The sequence below is a fragment of the Dermacentor variabilis genome, chromosome 8 (assembly GCF_050947875.1).
Source record: "Dermacentor variabilis isolate Ectoservices chromosome 8, ASM5094787v1, whole genome shotgun sequence".
Classification (NCBI taxonomy): Eukaryota; Metazoa; Arthropoda; class Arachnida; order Ixodida; family Ixodidae; genus Dermacentor; species Dermacentor variabilis.
Window position 1 is genome coordinate 103,505,885 of NC_134575.1, and position 15,283 is coordinate 103,521,167.

The window sequence follows — 15,283 nt, forward strand, 5'->3', positions numbered from 1 at the left end:
ACCTGGTGAAAGCACTACTACTTCCACAGGCTCCTCAAAAAGCAGCGACGACCACCCGACCGCTAGGGGTTATTTCAGGCCGTCCTGGCCCACTTGTTAATCAGAATCGCAAGATATTTGAATTAGAGTCATAACCACGTCCCAATGAAGTGAATACAATCTTTCCTGCTTTTTTATCATCATATGCCCGCCTTTGTCGTCGTTTTCTGATTCTTGCAGTCAAAACCCACCTCACCCGATCAATATCGCATCAAACTCAACAAACCAGATGGAATTCGCGGAACTGAGAAAACTGATCAACAAGGCAAAGATAGGGTATATTCGAAATTATAACGAGAGCGATTCAGGAAGCAGTAAAAGAAGGACGCATCATGAAATAAATGGGAAGGAAACTTGGCATAGGGCAAGACGAGATCTCTGCAATGAAGGATAAGCCAGATAATATCATCCACAATCTCGAAGATATAGTAAAAGCAGTGGAATAATTCCATGCTGATCTGTGCAGTGCCCAGAGCAGCTGCGATACCTCTATTCGAAGTAGTAATTAATAGGTTACAGAGGTTCGTTCTATAACTAGTGATGAAGTTAGAAGGACCTTGCAAGATATGAAACCAGGAAAAGCGGCAGAAGAAGACGGAACAACAGTCGATTTAATCAAAGATGAAGGAGGCATTATGCTAGAAAAACTGTCGGTCCTTGATACGAACTTTCTATCGACTTCAAGGGTTCCAGAGAACTGGAAGAATGCCTACATTATACTAATTCACAAAAAGAGTGACATTAAAGAATTGAAGAATATATGGGTCTATTAGCTTACTTCCAGTATTATATAAATATTCACCAAGGTAATCTCCACTAGAATAAAGGCAACACTGGACTTAAGTGAACCAAGGGAAAAGGCTGGTTTCAGGAAGTGATAATCTACGATGGATCACATCCGTGTCATCAATCACGTACTCGAAAAATCCGCAGAGTGCAATCAGCCTCTCCCCACGACATTCACAGAATACGAAAAACCATTCGATTCAGTACAGATACCAGCAGTGACAGAGGAATTACGCAATCAAGGAGTACAGGAAGCTTATATAAATATATTGGTAACTATCTAGACATCTTCCGCAGCTAGCTTAATTATCCACAAGGAAAGTAGAAAGATACCTTTTAAGAAAGGGGTCACACAAAGAGACACAATCTTTCCAATGCTATTCACTGTGTGCTTAGAAGTATTAAAGCTACTAAACTGGGAAGGCTTAGGAGTGAGGATCAACGGCGAATACCTCAGCAACCATCAATTCGCAGATGGCATTGTCCTGCTCTGCAACACTGGTGGCGAGTTACAACAAATGATTGAAGACTTTAACAGAGAGAGTGCAAGAGTGGGGTTTAAGATTAATATGCAGAAGACAAATATAATGATAAATAGCCTGACAAGACCACAAGAGTTCAGGATCTGAAGTCAGCCTCTTGAGTCTGTGAAGCAGTACGTTCACCAAGGTGAATTACTCACAGGGGGGCCTGATCATGAAAAGAAAATGTACGGAAAAATAAAAATGGATTCGAGCGTATAGGACAGACATTGTAAGAGCCCGACAGCAAGCTTACCATTATCATTGAAAAGGAAGGTGCATAATCAGTGCATTTTACCGGTGCTTACATATAGGCGGAAACTCGGAGACTGATAAAGATGCTCAAACACAATTTAAGGTCCGCGCAAAGTGCGATGGAACGAAGAATGCTAGGTATAACGTTAAGAGACAGAAAGATAGCGGTGGGCGGATCACAGAGTAAACGCAAATAGCCGATATTCTGATTGACGTGAAGAGAAGAAATGGAGCTGGGAAGGTCATGTGTTGCGCAGACTAGATAACAGTTTGACCATTAGGGTGGCAGAATGGGTACCAAGAGAAGGAAAGCGCAGGCGCGGACGGCAGAAGACTAGGTGGAGAGGTGGAAATTAAGAAATTCGCAGGCTCTAATTGGAATTGCTTGGCGCAGGACAGGGACAATTGGAGACCGCAAGGAGAGGCGTTCGTCCTGCAGGCGCCATAAAAGAGGCTGATGATGATGCGACCCAAGGCCTCACGGCGGAGCGTTGCTAGAGTGGCCGGCCATGGCTGATGCCCGCTTGCTCTCGATTCAAAAAGCGTTCATCAGCGGCGCGCCTGAGGCGGCCCCTGTTGTATGGTGCGCACACCGCTCGTTGTGAAGGGCTGTTTTTTTCTGTGCTATGCGCCCACCTGGAGAGATCACTGAGTGCCTTGCATTCATATTTAGTGTTTCGTGTTATGCTAATGCAAAAGCCTTAGGTGGCTCGTTGCAATGACACATACCTAAAAAAATCTGCCGTGGTTCAACGCGGTCAAACCAAGTTTGTCGGGCGATAGCACGGTATCGCTGGCGTTGTGGAAGGCTACAGACGCTGTTCGGCCCCGTCAGCAACTAGTGCATATACAACTGCACAACAAGGCAACAGACAGACGCTGCTCGACGCAGCCACCTACAGTTGACCCTCATGCTGCGGCTTGTTTCAACGCGAACTAAGCGTTGAAAGCACTGCGCATACGAAGGTACCAGCGTTGGGCGTACTTTGCACACATCGCAGATCCATTTGAACGCCCGTGCGATCGCGTGCTTCGTCCACATCGCAGGTAGCTCTCAAGATATGGGAGCGCACGTGGCGTACGCAGCAGCTGCTGGTAGACCTTGGCGCACTAATTAGACCTTGGTTGAGCTTGAAGGTCCAATTTATAGAAATGGGTGTTTTCTGCGTTCGTAGGTAAAGTGGTAGAGCTGTCGCGCTAAAAACGTGGCGTCTGGTCGAGTGGTACAGAAAAATGCCATCACTTACAATGACTGGCGCCCCCGTGAGGAAGCAAAAATGCAATGGCTCAGACCTCTTATGGGAGAGGCTACAAACGCTCAGCAAAGTGTAGCGATCAGCGATTAAGTTCATTGAAATCACCCACATAACGCCAAGAAACAGCTCAGAACAGCAACAAAGAAGGAGCTCAAAACAAGCATCCGAACCGCCAATAAAGAATTCCATGCCCCTCTCGGAAGTACGCTCGTGCCGAGGATGCTCGCCAACCGAGAAGAGTGGCGCGACCGGCGAAGCGGCGGTAGCAAGGCGCACTATCGCGAGTGCTGCTTTTCCCTGTTAAATGATGCAACCTATAGTTGAACAGAAACGCAGCTGACGCTAATCTGACCCCGCTGTACGAGCGCACGAAGCCACAGATCAGCATCGAAAACGATCGAAGAAGCCTAAAGCGAAACCATCTACGCGATGACGCGACACGGCCACGAACAGCGGAGGCCGACACTAGCAGACATAGGCATGCCACACTTTTACTTCCCATTGCGGCTGGTTATGTCCTGCAAGAAGCCTGACCCCTCTAGTGGTATTACTTAATGCAATACCAAGTGTGCAGCAGGCTTTCGCCTTCAGGTGTTCCACGAGCGTAACATGCTGCTGAGCTTTTTTTTTAATTTTCATATTTTCGGACGCACTTCATTTTTTTATGTGTAATCATAAATTGTTGTTTTTTATTTCCCCTGTCCTTGTCCTTTTCTCTTAACTAACTCATTTATGGCTATTGCCACGTGTGCGAACCAACAGAATCATTATGGACAACAACAGATATGATGCGTCACCGAACTAGCTGGTTCATTCTTGCATAGTTTAACAAAAGCAGGCACCGTGGACAGGGCAGTGAAACAGACGTTAGTGCGTGTTCATGTCAGTTTTACTCTGACGCAGAAGTCATGTGTCTTTTTAATCTGTGCAAAAGAAAATATTGTTTTTACTAAGTTAGACTGCTGCTATTGCAGTTAATGAATTCTGAGCCGAAGTAATCACTCAAGCCTGCTGGCTCTTTTTTATCATGCCGGAAGTTTGCATTCCTTTCAAACAATGCGCGGTGCTGTAGGATATACCGTTATTTCATTCATGGGGTGCAACTCCCGAGGTGTAACTGCTTGTTGGCGTGCTCACCTCTTTCATAATCTCATTGCCATCTACCAGAAACCATTTGACAGCACTTGTTTCATATTTATGAACGTGTCAGTCACCAGACATCTTGTCTTGATTGCGAGTGTAATAGGCCGCTAATAATATAAATAACCCTATCTAAACAAATTCTATTTCAATAAATGTTTATTTCGCTTTATTTAGAAATAGGAGATTGTTCTACTTCTATTTGATAAATTAAGGTGGCTTTCCTTGAATATTAGCATTCCATTTCGTATGGAAATTTTCCTCCGAAGAGCACTATCTCGGCGCGTTCTATGCGACCCTACTTGTTTAGATTCTCCAAGCCGACTTTACAGGGCACATCACAAAGTTCGAATCGCCATGGTCGATTTTCTATATTAAGGTTGGTATTGATTGAAACACTGCATGATTTTTGAGTAGTGTAGGTCACGACGATATGTTTATTTGTAAACTTCAGTGGTCCGCCTTCGCTTCCTGGAAAATTTTTCTTGAATAATACTTCGTAAATGCTCTGCAGGTTGCAAACTTGAAAAAAAGGAGTTCTAAAGGTCAAATGCATGCGCGTTCCGATGGAAGACTAACGCATGCGGCTAGTGAGTGTGTAAGCACAGTATACACTCTTGAAGCGCAGTTGTCACTGCCTGCCCTAGGCGGAATATGAACATTCTATCTTTTGATCGTACGTGGTAACGAACCTAATTATAGGCTATACTTAGACGCACTGAGGGCATCAGTGTCAGCTGCCTAGGCCGCACGAAGCGTGACGTGTATAATGCAGTATTTAATGAGCTCGCTGGGTGAGCTGCGCACTTTGGTCGCCGAGGTGGTCCAGTCAGAACTCTGCCGTGCAATTCCGTGGCCTGGACACTGTGGCAGGCCCAGCATCGCACATTTGTTCTGCTGGGACCCTCTCCAGCGCAGGGAAGTCGCTCATTCAAAAGATTCGCCTACGCCATAACAGGTAAAACAAATCACGTCTTTAGTAAAGTGCACTTCATGAGAAAGTAGTCGTTGATCCCCCGTTTAAACGAATAGCACCTAGCACTATAGTGAAAGGTGTAGTTACTAGGAAACGGTTTCGGCTTTGTTGCAAGTTGCAACATCTGCGAGTGCAACTGCATAAATATGCACAACATTACATCAAGTACAAGTGCCGCTCTGAGGGCGAAACCATGACAGCGATAGCGAGCACCCTGGAGGCTTATCAGCTATCATAGGTATATCCGACGCGACGGAGATGGCGTGTGTGATGAGACTGTATGGTTAAGATATCCACCGCCGTCGAGTAGTGACGACTGCCGGGGATAACCCTCGAAAAAACTCAGTGCTCTTCCACTCCGCGAAGAAGAATGACTAGTGGAGCTGTGAATGTGGGCCCCTTAATGGCGAACTGTACCTGCTGCGCCGCGGGTTCGCCCGGCATCGCACTATCTTCGGGATCGGCCCACGTATGCAGAGTGCTTAACGCCTGCTTCACCTCCGCCGCGGGTTGGCCCGACAGTGCACAATCTTCGGGATCTGCCCACGTACGCAGAGTGCTTAACGCCTGCTCCACCTCCGCCGCGGGTCGATCCGGCATTGCACTATCTTCGGGATCGGCCCACGTATGCAGAGTGCTTAACGCCTGCTTCACCTCCACCGCTGGTTGGACCGGCATTGCACTATCTTCGGGATCCGCCCACGTATGCGGAGTACTTAATGCCTGCTTCACCTCCACCGCGGGTTGGCCCAGCATTGCACTAGCTTCGGAATCGGCCCACGTATGCGGAGTGCTTAACGCCTGCTTCACCTACGCCGCGCGTTCGCCCGCATTGTACTATATTCGGGATCGGCCCACGTAGGTGGAGTGCTGAACGCCTGCTTCATCTGCGCCGCGGGTGCACCCGGCATTGCACTATCTCTGGAATTGACCTACGTATGGGAATTTTTTGCTTACCACACCAATGACACGAAAGCTTCCTTGGATGGTAGACGTATACAGCTTCAATGTAAAAACTCAGTGCCCTTCCACTCTGTGAAGAAGGATGACCAGCGAAAATGTGTACGTGGACACCTAATGGCGAACTGCACCTGCACCACGAATCGGCCCTGCATTGCACAATATTCGGAATCGGCCTACGTATGGGCTGTGCTTAACGCATGCTTCACCTCCGCCGCGAGTCGGGCCGGTATTGCACTATCTTTGGGATTGGCCCACGTATGGGGAGTGCTTATTACCCGCTTCCCGTCCGTAACGGGTCGGCCCGGCATCGCAATATCTCCGGGATCGGCCACGTATGTGGAGTTTGTTGCACCTAACACTATAGTGAAAGGTATATTTTCTAGGAAACGGTTTCGGCTTTCTTGCCCATCTGCGAGTGCAACTGCATAAATCTGCACAGCATTATATCAAGAACAAGTGTCGCTCGGAGGGCGACACTTGCTGTACCTACTGAGAATGTGATGGCTGATATGTTACATTGTATACTTATGGTTGGCGGAGGAGGAAGTGAGTCCATTTCATTAGTCAATACTGAAGAAAACGCGTTCTTGAAGATATTAGCGCAGGTTAAATCTGTCACCAATTCACTCAGCTTGTTCGTAAGGTTACTGATACGCGCTTCTTTGGGGTTTATCAACTGCCAGAGTTTTCGTGGATTAATAAGTAAAATGTTTGCCACGTGATAGTGAAAAAAGGCTGGCTTGGAATCGGTAATTTCGATTAAGTACGTAGCTTCAGCAGCGTAATATTTCTTCCACAGGATTGAGCTTGCCTTAACTTTAGCGTGGCGATAAAGGCGCTTTTTTATTTTCGAGTAGTATTAAGGATCTCGTAAACCATGGTTTTTGTCGACTGGATCGAATCGTTATCCTGGCGATAAATTGTTCCTTTGGTTTACATAGTTTGCTTTTATACAGCAGCCAGTTATCATAAATCGAATGGTTATTAAATTCATCTGCAAAGGTAGAAAAGAATGTGTTTAATTCAATATATATTGTTTCATACTTACCTTTGTCATATAAACAAATTGTCTTCTCGTACATGTCGAGTGGTGGGGAAACGGAAGTGAAGGCAGCAAGAATAACTTTGCGATCACTAATCTCACGAAGATATGTAAGGGATGTTAAGCTTTCAGGATGACTGGTTAGTATAAGATCTAAAATATTGGCAGGTGTCCCTGACGCATGGGATGGCTCCAGTACTAGCTGTGTTAATTGTAATTTAACCACACTTCTCTGAGTCGCTCGCTTCAGTTTGATTTGTTAGTAAAGCAGTGCCATTGTGCCAGTTAATGTTGGGAAAATTAAAGTTTCCAAAAGGAGGTTAATAGCATTGGGATGCTTAGAAGTAATTTCATTTATTATGTTGTTTAAGAGATTAGAAAAGTCCGGTTGATGGTGAGGGGGTCGATAAGAAACACCTAGCAGTATTGTTAGTGGGGACATTGAAATTTTAACCTACAGCGTTGCCAAGTGGCTGTCAATGTTAACTCGTGTGCACGGCAATTATTGATTCACGACAATCAGAACACCTCCGCCAGGTGCGTCTCTCCGATCGCATCGATAAACGTATGTGTAGTGCTTAACGCCTGCTTCACCTCCGCCGCGGGTCGGCACGGCATTGCACTGTCTCCGGGATCGGCCCACATATGGGGAGTTTTTGCTTCCCACGCCAACGCCCCGAAAACTTCCTTGGTGCGGCAAGTGTCACTGTGCTGTGCGATGACAGTATTCGGTGCCAGTGACCGATTGTGATCGTGTGTCTACGCTCCTTCCTTTCCTTATCTCTACTTTGCTACCACTTTACCTCCCCCTCCCCTCTCTCCCCAGTGTAGGGTAGCCAACCGGATCTTTTTCTCTGGTTAACCTCCCTGCCTTTCCCCTTTCCTCTCTCTCTCTCTCTCTCCTTGGACGGTAGAGGCATACAGCTTCAATGCAAAAACTCGGTGTCCTTTCACTCTGAAGAAAAATGACCAGCGAAGATGTGTATGTGGGCCCCTAACGGCGAACTGCACCTCCACCGCGGGTAGGCCCTGCGTTGCACTATCTTCGGAATCGGCCTACGTATGGGCAGTGCTTAACGCCTGCTTCACCTCCGCCACGGGTCGTGCCGGTATTGCACTATCTTTGGGATTGGCCCACGTATGGGGAGCGCTTAATGCCTTCTTCACCTCCGCCGCGGATCGGGCCGGTATTGCGCTATACGCGGGATCGGCTCACGTATGAGGAGGTTTTTACTTACCACGCCAACGACACGAACATTTCCTTGGACAGTAGAGGTATAAAAAGGGCCACGACCTCGCCAGAGAAAGCACGTCGACACTTCAAAGTATTGCTGTCTTCACTGCAAATATAGGTTTCCATGCTGAGCATTCACTAGTGACAAAACAGAGGATGCATAATTCTGTACCTTGAACCAAATACACCTCATCATGAGCCCGATTCCAAAAAAAAGCAAATATTTTTATGCCAACTTCCCTAAAAATTATGTTTGTACAAAAAAGCAAAGTACCGGCATCTCGAGAATTTGCTTGATGGTGATTGTGTGGAGTACGTACATGAAACAGATTTTTGGTGGCGCCTTGCGTAAAACTTGTTCGTGTCAGTAAAATAGCTTGCAGTGATATAGTGTTCAACCCGGGTACCCTGGCGTAGCTATCAGAAAGTGTACCGCAACATTCAGAATGGGATTTCTATTAATAATCACTGGCGCCAAACAACCGGAACTTGTGCTTCATTATTTTTCCAGATTTGGCACTTCGGAATATCACTTTCTCTGAATTTTACGTCTATTCTACACCACCAATTTACCTGAAACTTATATAACGCGCACAGCCGCTTCAATATGTTATTTCCTTAGAAAAGTGCACCCCTGCCACGGCGGCAATTGTTGCGTTGGCACTGACCGAAGTGAGCTCCTGCACGTCGATTCTCACTCACGCATTGCTCAGATCCACACTTAGAGCATTCACTACATTGAAAGAAGAAACGTCCATAGTATAGGTGTGCATTGAAAATAGTGGAGCATACTTTCATACCTTTGCAGAAGCACGGCTTCTCTTACGACACTGTGTACCCGCGTTACCAATTTCAATGTGTTTTATTGCTGGCCTGCACAGCATAATTATTAAAACACATTTACCTTTGCAAAAATGACAAGAAAACCCCGCCTGTGAATGACAAAGAAAGTGATATCGCTACTAGATTCGCCGGAACCTGTCTGTGAGTGAAAATTGAAGTACAATCGAAAGGCGTTTGCGCTTGGTCGCTTCGGGTTCCGGAGCGTTTCAGTTAAATTGTTGATCGCAGATTTGACGAGACACGTTCCTTTTACGATATGCACGAACAACAGTTATAACACGGACGTATTTCCGCCAATCAATCTAGTGCATCGCTAGTGATCCGGTTGTAGAAGTGCTGCCATTGAAGAAGCCCATGTTATCATTGCGCTGCATTGAGAGGCACCAAAGGGAATACGTTTTTATTCTTCTGAAAGCGCGTATAACCGTAATGTATCGACGCCCCAAAGCGATCAAACGTACTTCCGTAAATAAACTGCAATCAGCTTAACGAAATACTTAAGGGATACGTTGAAAGATACATGTAAGAAATGCGGGCATATGCTGTACACACCTTTAGGCATAACTGGCGTACTTAGGGGAACACAGTGAATGAAATGGCTTTAAGATTGACGCACTTATAAAGGCCTTAAAATCCAGGAAAGGTCTCGGCTCAAAAAACAAAAAGAAATTGTGTATTGCTTGGTGATTCTTGATATACTGAACAACAAGCTCCTCCTCCAGATATCCAGATGAAGCATTAGAGCTCATCATGCCGCGTATATAGAAACTAACTCCCGGCACATATCAACCGTTCTTAAGAGCGTGTAACGCGGCGCAGGATAGCGCATGCCTTTGTTATGACTGCTTTTAAAGCTGGCACTATATTATCGCGTTGCACGCGCGGTGCGTTGCAGTTGTCCAGAACCAAAATTGTCATCAGCGTTTGCAAAGCAACCTGACTTCCACCAGTAAACACACGCTCTTCAGTGAGTATTCGTGGTGTTTCACTACCACCATATGTGTCCTCATCGAGATTTTTCAGGCTATATCTTTACAGCAGGCATTTGTTTCGTCTTTTTTCGTATAGCTAAGCAGAAATGAGCAACGCATGATGCCAAAGTCTACGTATGCAGAATGGACGAAACAAGAACGTGCCTAAAAAAGAATTTATGGGTGAGAGACAGCGTTTGTGACATTACGATCATTGTACCGTCTTCTGTATTGCTAGTTTCATTCACGTACTGCTCTCGTTTGCCTGTCATCGCCCTACTATACTATACTAACCTCCATGCGCCAAACAAATTTCCATTCACTTCGCACGAGGTAACGTACGGAATCACTAGTCATGCGCAAGTGAAAATATGTACTTCCAACGGGAATCAATTTGGCAAGTGACAACTTTGAATCACTGAAAGCAGTAACACATAAACTTGCAATTCTCATAATAAACAAAGGCACAAAATTTCGTCAAACGGCCGGTCCTGTCCCCTGTGTTCTTCTTCGGTTCTGATCTTTGCGCCCTGCTCTTTACATATTCAGCAGCTAACCTTGATCCTGAACCTCATCTATTCCTTGGTGCCCAGCTCTTCCTTGTCCCTAACTTAGCAATCAATTTATTTGTTTAATCATGCTTCTACGCATATGTCCACCATACTATCCCTTTCACTGTATAAACCTGCCCCCTCCTTCTCCTGCCGTCTTTATTTCATTTTAGATTTTCAAGTCACCACCGACACTTTCCAAGGTCCCTGATGTGACCTTGTCTTGTTCGCTATCTCGACCGCACAGTCTCGCGCTACTTCTCGTTACCGCCGCAACGAAGCCTAGACCGCAATACCGACGTTAACGCCTCTTGAAAGACCAAGCCGCTGCCGTCCTAACAGCCACATCCCTTGCCCCGAGACTCCATGTCGACATCTTATTACCTTAAAAAACGCCGGGCACACTGCTCGTGCGCTACTCAAGCCATTCTTTCAATTCCTGTCCTCACTTGCTCCCGCACTGACCGCCATCTGACTGGCTCTTCCAAAACCACAAACGCACACGGCCTGCGACAACTAAAGTTTAGGTTCAGTTCTCTGAAGGCTTCCTAGCCTCTCATTTTCTCCAAAAAATTCCCATGCCTGCCACCAAGCCCCTCTGTTTTTTTTTCTTTCTGCTGCCACCTTCCCAATCTATGGCTTGTGTCCGCTCGCCTAAGAAAACATGAAAACAGAGACGTCAAATGACAAGGCGCTCATTTTCTCTTCAGTCTCTTACTTTACAGCCAGCTGCCGCTGACAATGACCGCACGTGACGTCACCCTACTAACACATTACAAATGACCCTCTCAGGGTGATAAACCGCCTTTGACGAAGATAGGTAGTCCTATCGAAACGTAGGACAGCCTTTCAGAGGCACCTTATCCCTTTCTGTAATTCTTATACCACAGTGCGCTACTCCACCGGTCGGTCCCCTTCTCGATTACAGCTATCAGGTATTGTCGTACTGCAACAATTTCGAGTGTGTAAATCAGGTTATTATATCTGACAAGTTCGAATGCTATAGTAAAATCTAAACGTACTGCTTCAACTTGATCAGCCTTCCCAAGAACAGGTGCGCAGAAGTAAGAAATGGACAATGGTTGATAACTTCTAACCGCAGATAGCCATTAGCGAAAACCGTGTGGACATGGCGAAAACATTTGCATATCATCTAGAAACTTTGTCATAGTGGACGCTATGATGCGCTCGACTATTTTACATAATGGAGGCAGACCTGAACCGCAGACTTTACAAACAACAGTGCCGCCTGTGGCGCAAAGAGCATTGTGGGAACTTTGAAATTTTCCGTCGGTTTTGAAAGCCACCCACTGCGTGGCTTGACACAGCCACAGCAGGGGCATGCCACGGCGAGCATCTCTAGTTAAGCTTTCCAGTGTCCATGCGCACGAAGAACTGCCTGCTGTGATTGGTCTGCGTGGGTGAGCTGACAGCTCGCCTTTCGACGAGCACGAAATGTCTCGCCCGGTTTGCGCGCGCTCACCCTGCGCTCGGAAGCGTGTAGGCTAAACAGTAGATACTTTTTCTTTGTGTGTGTGTGTGTGTGTGTGTGTGTGTGTGTGTGTGTGTGTGTGTGTGTGCGTGTGTGTGTGTGTGTGTGTGTGTGTGTGTGTGTGTGTGTGTGTGTGTGTGTGTGTGTGTGTGTGTGTGTGTGTGTGTGTGTGTGTGTGTGTGTGTGTGTGTGTGTGTGTGTGTGTGTGTGTGTGTGTCGGTGGGCGGGTGGGTGTGCGCGTATGGGCGCGTGTGTGCGTGTGTTTGTGTGATAGAGTGGGTTCTCGCATGCTCTCAAACATAACAAAGACACTCGCAGGAACATCATAGCTGTTGCTACTATACACCAAGGCGCATATCGCGCAACAGCGCACTCTATCAGTAGTACACGACAATTTGTCATAACGTGGTCTATTTCATAGATATTGATTCAAAACAAATATTCTGTAGATTTACCGGCATGAGGGAGATGGGGCATAACCTACATTGTGGTGACCCCACGAGAAACTCTTTACTCATTGCATTGCTTTAAAGGTTATTCTGTTCGACATGTCTCCGCACATACGCGCAGCCGAAATGGAACAAAGCCGCAGCGTACATAAAGCTTCGTTTTTCGATGGCGTGCAATTGTCATCTCAACAGCGTGTCGTCGCTGTGCGTTTTACAAAACTAGCTCAGGGCTCGCGTGCTCCGCCGCATGTACCCGGCAGGCGAAAAAAAGAAAGAACACCGAGGATGACGATACTCCATAATGCAAACTTTGAGCGCAGCGCTATACGTTTTTTTTTTTAATTTCGCGACATATTGCCTGGCACTGACAATCTGTCTCGTGCGGCACGTTGCAAACGGAGCGAAGTGTGCCGCGACTGTCTCGATTATCGGGAGATCATGAGAGAGCGCGTGGGCGGCGCGCGGGCGTGATTGAAAGCAGCCGCCGTAAACAGACCTTTCGTATGCAGTATCGTTGGACGCGCTTGCCGCATGCCACCCGTGAAATGGCGACGCGCGCTACTCTGGCGCCATCTCGTAGCCGTCTTCACGGCAGAGCGGCACTAAGTGTTTCTTCTCGCGCTTTCGCCCTACCTTCCTCCTCCACTTTCCGCCTCGCGCTTTCATTGTAGCCTCCTCCTCCGCTTTGTTCCTAACGCTCTCTCTTCGGTTTTCATCCTCCGCTTTGCTCCGTGATCACTCTTTCATCGCTAACCATTTGACCACGGCTGCGGTCATCGCTCGCTCTGCTCGTTCGCTCGGTTAAGCCGACGCCAAGGCACGCCGACGCTCAACGCGGGAACGGACGCTTAAGAGCCGCGCTCTAAAGCGGTTGCCGAAATACAAATGCACTCGGTGCACCGACTGTGCAGAGACGCCATGGCAGCGGTGCCATCACGGCGTTTCGTGGCCTCCTGGCGTTGTGCTAAACTTTCTAACCGGTTATTCTATGCTTAGCTAACACGGTCTCAGGTACAGTTCTCGGGGACGAGAAGGAGGTAAATCGTCGAGTTATTTTTGTTGGGGTTCCAACATGCGTAGAGCTGGTGATAATATAGAGTGTAGGTACGGGCGAATGAGTCCAGATAAAGGAGCTGCCGGGGAAACCGATTAGGGAAGTGATAGTGAAAGCCAAGCAACACGTGTGGGACAGAATGGAGGAAACGCACCTAGTGGTCGAAAAGGGCGGGGCGATTGACATACCGCAAGGACGGGGACAGGGATAGCGAAGCAAATTATCAAAGCCATAAAATGAATACTGTTGAAGTTGGAGGAAAGAATGACTTACTAGGGTAACTACAGGATAGATTAAGACCTGGCAGACGCTTAGAGGATAACATGTTTGTACTAGCTCAGTGGATAGATATTTCACTAGATGAGAACATGCATTTATGGATAGCTTTTAGAGATATTGAGGGAGTCTATGACAAAGTAGAGCGCGAATCGTTACGGGGTATTAAGCACTAATGCATACATGAAGTTGTGGGGCTGTCGGGAGAGTTGTTTTGAGAAAGAAAGTCTAAAATGATAATGAAGTGTTCGAAATTCTCCAAGTACGGAAACAAGGGTACATTCTGTCTGACGCTTTATTTTAAGGGCATAGAAAGGTTGCTTCCGCAATATATATATATATATATATATATATATATATATATATATAGAATCTGCTGCTTTATCTTTGAGTGAATTGTTACAGTCACTGTAGGGGATTGCAAGAGGCTTAAAGGGCATATTTACGTAAATTACATCATATTCTTGGCACCTGAAGAAGCTAATGAATTCGTACCAGTCACCATTACAAGAATTATTGAAAGAGAGAAAGTCGCTGCTAGCTTGAGCTCCAGGTTCGGATGTAATAACTAGGGCGATGATAAAAATAATGTTAGAATTGTCTACCAAAGATTTGTTTATTTTCATGAATTTTTCAATTAAAAATGTCCGAATAGATCTAGCTTTTATGGTTGCCAAAGTTATTCAGGTACATAAAAGGTGGGGCAATGGCTATACAATGGATAGCATTAGACTTCTTTCCCTGAGTTTAAATCTCTTAAATAGAGAGATATTTGTATGGTCTTCTCAAAAGTTGGATATGCGAGGGCCGACTATTGGGTGACTCTTAAATAGGATTCAGGTCTTGGTGTTCAATATGGTATGCTCATCTTCACTTGGAGAGTCAGATTCAACTCGCTCGCCAGAAGAACCACTACGTAGCCTTAGGGACCTCAGATAGCGTGAAGGCGTTTGACAGCGTCGACCACGCCATCTTCACTAAGAGACCTTAAATTCTGTATTTCCCACAGTATACAATTGCATGGATTCATGATTTCCTTAGCGGACGTGCATTTTATTGCCATGAAAATGGTGTTTCTTCTCGAATTTACAAATGGACGGGTGTTTCTCAAGGTACAATACTCTCCTGCGTATATTAACGCGAGAGCGTTAAAGGTCCGTGTCGCAGAAAGTCCGGTGTCAGTGTTGGCTGAGTTCTCTGTGAGCGAAATTTGCCGTATATATTAGGGTATCTGTATATGCCACGCTTAGCTATACGACATGCGGCATATTATCGAGGCTTATATTGCCACAGCATCCTATCAGTAAAGTTGCTTGTACCTTGTCTTGCTTTCTTGACGAAATCTGGTCGAGGAACAAGAAGCGCCCTCGCCTCAAACAGACCCGTCTTCGTAAGGCATGAAAACCCTGGCTTACTTCGGAATGCTTGAAAGCAA

General features: G+C 46.4%; 1 protein-coding gene across 1 annotated transcript in view; it reads left to right on the forward strand.

The window, feature by feature from the left end:
• The first annotated feature begins 4,761 nt into the window (after positions 1 to 4,761).
• The window catches only part of LOC142591509 (fatty acid synthase-like), a 238,068-nt gene continuing 227,546 nt past the window's right edge, over positions 4,762 to 15,283 (forward strand). Inside the window, exon 1 of the mRNA XM_075703832.1 lies at positions 4,762 to 4,955. The gene's annotated coding sequence lies outside the window, so the exon portion shown is untranslated. The remainder of the gene's footprint in view (positions 4,956 to 15,283) is intronic.